At 38.9% G+C, this 4,330-nt stretch overlaps 1 long non-coding RNA gene across 1 annotated transcript; it reads right to left on the reverse strand.

Annotated features, from left to right (window-relative positions):
* Positions 1–240: 240 nt before the first annotated feature.
* LOC140588274 (uncharacterized) lies at positions 241–992 on the reverse strand. Its single transcript, XR_011989626.1, has 2 exons — positions 882–992; positions 241–731 (listed from the first exon to the last, which is right to left on the reverse strand). It is a non-coding gene; the product is annotated as an uncharacterized lncRNA (long non-coding RNA).
* Positions 993–4,330: the final 3,338 nt, after the last annotated feature.

Raw genomic sequence — 4,330 nt, forward strand, 5'->3', positions numbered from 1 at the left:
TTGTCCCCTTAGGGGCTCCGTAGAATACAGAAAAGTATGAAAAAACAAAAAATATGTCCTCCAGTTTCTTGTAATAATGTAACTAGCAATCCGCTTGAGTTTCCCACGTCAGCAAACAGGGTTCCCCACTAGACAGTTGAAGAGACGTGAACTTAGAAGGGCAGCTGTAATGTGTGATCTATCGATGTCGTTGTATGTATGTACAAAATGAAAGGTGTACATATAAATATTGAGAGTTGATTTTGGTGAAAATCATTATATTTTTAGATGTATTATAACCATGTTACACTTGCTAAAAAGTGAACTTCCCCCTCAGCACCTGCAGTGAGTCCCAGCTGCAGCAGTGCAGTCACTGTGCAGTCTGATTGAAGGAGGTTTTTGTACGGCTCTGTATCACTGTGTGAACACAGCTTTACTACTGATGATATGAGCACTCTGACAGTAATAATCTCCTGCATCTTCAGCCTGGACTCCACTGATGGTCAGAGTGAAGTCAGAACTAGATCCGCTGCCTCTGAATCGAGACGGAATCCCAGAGTTAAGGGTATTTGCATAATAGATCAAGAGTTTAGGAGCTTCTCCAGGTTTCTGTTGGTACCAGGCCATTTCAGCATAAGAGCTCCCTGCGTTATACACTGGGCTGCTGGTTTTACAGTTCATAGTGACTGTCTGTCCTGAGGAAGCTGATATCATCTCTGGAGTCTGAGTTACAGTCACTTGCCCTCTGGATTCTGCAAATAAAAACAAAATAAGAACATGTTCAAATCTGAATTAATATACAAAATTGCCACACTAAGAATGTACAGATATCTAAATATCTAGAAAAATTCGCAACTCATTACACAATATGCTGCAAAGTACTCAAGCTTGTTCTGTTTTACCTTCAGTGAGGATGAAGAGCAAGATGCTGAGGCTGATCAAAGTCATGTTTGTTTGGAGTCTGTTGTGATGAAGGGCAGCTGTCAGTCATGAAGTGTTAAACCTCCTGGAATATAAACCCTCCCAGGGCACTGAGGCATGAGCTGAAAATGCAAAGTATCTTCTGACGGACATGATAATCACAGGGGAAATATATGACCTTTCTTGTTCAAAATGAACAGAACTGTGTTTATATTCAGATTTTATACATTTTTAAAGGTATTGATAAGTATAGGATCATATCCTCACAACAGTGTCATGATGGCAACACTGTGTGTGTGTTAAAATGATGATGAGTTGGTTTATCAGATAGAATGAAATCTTTATTTATCTCTGCTGTATTCAGGAATAAAACCAGAAGATAATACAAGGAGACACAAAAACTAATCAAACATAAGTAAAGATATTCACTCATGGATCATGCAAAGCACATTATTTCCTCTATGTATTAGTAAATCTGAAGCATGTAGCACAGCACAGTAAAAACACAGTAATCAGCCGCTCATCACAGGTGATGCTGATCTCATCTACTCTGAACAGTCGGCCCTCTTCAACGTTTGAGTGACAGGAGCCTGAGCCTGACAGTTTCCCAAGAGGGATTAATAAAGTGATGTTTATTATTATCATCTCTCTCTTGCTACAGATCTATCTCAAATCTTTGTTTTCTGGCTAAAGTGATGGAAAGAGTTGTAGCTACGCAACTGCATCTGGCTTCCGTAAACAGCACAGCACTGAGACAGCTCTTCTGTGTGTTGTGAATGATCTCCTCTGGTCTGCCAAAAGTGGTTATCTCAGTATTCTCATCCTCTTTGACTTAAACGCAGCATTTGACACAGTAAACCATGATGTACTCATTGGTATCACAGACATAGTCCTTCAGTGGTTCAGGTCATATCTTACTAACAGATAACAGTTTATCACACACAAGTCCTCCACCTCTCCTGTTGTGAATGGTGTCCCTCAGAGATCAGTTCTCACCCCCCCCCCCTTCCTTATTTACATCCTGCCCATTGGTTAAATCATTTGTAGATGTGGCCTTCACTTTCAGTGCTATGCAGATAATATTCAGTTATATGTCAGTACACACTCCTCTATTGACTCCCCTCCCAATACACTCACTGATTGCATCTCCAATTTAAAACTTTGGATGCAGGAAAATTTTCTCAGACTCAACAAAGACGAAAATGAAGTCTTACTCATCGGTTCAAAATCATTAGTATCTAAATCCTCCAGTCTAAATCCTGCTTCAGTCTAGTATCAAATTCAAAATATTGCTTCTCACTTATAAAGTTTTGCATAACCTTGCTCCTTACTACCTCAGTGAACTCTTGACTCCCTACTCACCCTCTCACTCTCTCAGATCCTCTAATAATAAAATCCTTGCCGTTCCACACACCAGACTTTCCACCCTGGGCGGTTGTTCCTTCAGTGCCACGGCCCCCAAACTTTGGAACTCCCTTCTGCAATCACTCCGTGACTGTTCTTCTTTCTCTTCCTAAGAAATCTGAATTAAAGATATTTTTTTTTCCTTGAACATTTCTCTTCCGTCTCATCCTCCTGTAATGATTACCGTTTTTTTTGTGTGTGTGTGTGTGTGTGCGTGTGTGTGTAAAGTAGTGTTTGGATTGTGAAAGGTGCTATAGAAATGGAACCTCCCAGGTTTAATGTTGCTAATATTGTGCTCCAAGAATTCCTGTAGTTACTGATAAATACCATAAGCACTGTAAATACCATTGACCCTATCCTAACAGTTTGTTGGTTACTGACTCCTTTTGGATTGAGAAAATTAATGAAAAAATGTATCTTGAGGTTCATTAGGTACAGCTTTACATAAGTCTTACTTAATTCTGTTATGTATGAGTATACAGTATATATACAGTATATATATATATATATATATATATATATATATATATATATATATATATATATATATATATATATATGTGTGTGTGTGTGTGTGTGTGTGTGTGTGTGTGTTTCTTCCAAAGAAAAATGGTGAAACTAAAAAGACCAGAACAAGCACTATGCCAACGGAAGCCATGATCTCTTATAGATGTGAAGTATAAAGCATTATACACATCTTTGGCACACTGAAACATATGATCCCAAAGAGAAGTATCATCCTACACAAGCATCCATGGCTCAGTGGAGCAAGAAACTATGTGGCCTCATTAACAGAACGTTTAGCATGATGTAACGGGCAGTGTCCTAATTCTCAGAAGGAAGCGGTCACATTTTCTCAACACTTATACAACAACCAGAGGATATCACTTCCCTTATAGTAATAATGTCCAATGACTATAATGCATACCATTGACTATCAAAACCAAATGGTGGTTTACAATTGTCCAATAATCTAAAGGCAATGCTGAGTACATCATAAGTAATGTCATTATTATAATTTTGTCAGTTTGGGGAATGTACATAGAACTCTGTTTCATGGCCTTAACAGAAACATTTATTCAGCGTTGCTCATAACCAGGTGTAACGTGACCATGCAGGTAAATAGATCATTGCTGCCATCTAGTGGCTCAAAATTGCATTATTCTAACAGGAAGTAGTTATTGCTTAAGGAAGTTCAGTTTTGCCCTGAACATTTTTGTGCAGATAGAAAATGTGGCTGTTTATCTGCTGCAATCCCTTCATATAATCCTACATTTCTGCATTATCTGCAAGTAAAAAAAAATGCTTTTTGTATTGTTCTACTACGATTTGTTGTAGATTGATGCAAAATGTAAAGTTAGTTATTATAAGTTAGGCCTATTATTGTACATTAATGATACATACCTATCCTAAAGCATCTCCGTTCTGCATAATAGTTTAGTTATTAATATATCTAATTTTTTGAATTGCCAGTTTCACAGTTTTCCCTATAGGATCTGTGTTGATTTGAGTTGGGCCTGTGCTTCCAGTCTGCGTCAACCATGTTAGTCTATGCAAGTATTAAACTGTTCAAGTAATAAAGGGCTTTAGACCATCTGCCAAACCTGCACCCCTAACAATCATAGAAAGTTAAGGTCCATCTAATTTAACTGTCTATATTGGTGCTGGTTAAGCCCCTCGCAGGAACTGGACATATACATTTTTTTGTATTTGGCTTGTTTTTTGCGGTTGGCACTGATTGGTTGGCACTGTTGCCTCACACCTCTGGGACCTGGTTTCAGGTCTCCACCATGGCCCCCTGTGTGAGGAGTTGGCATGTTCTCCCCGTGTCATCGTGGGGTTTTCTCCAGTTTCCCTCAACAATTCTAAACCATTCTGAGGTTGATTGGAATTACCAAATTGCCTGTATGAGTGTATGATGTGTGAGTGTATGGTGTGTGAGTGAATGATGTGTGAGTGAATGGTGTGTGAGTGTGTGGTGTGTGAGTGAATGGTGTGTGAGTGAATGGTGTGTGAGTGTGTGGTG

The sequence above is a fragment of the Paramormyrops kingsleyae genome, chromosome 3 (assembly GCF_048594095.1).
Source record: "Paramormyrops kingsleyae isolate MSU_618 chromosome 3, PKINGS_0.4, whole genome shotgun sequence".
NCBI lineage: Eukaryota > Metazoa > Chordata > Actinopteri > Osteoglossiformes > Mormyridae > Paramormyrops > Paramormyrops kingsleyae.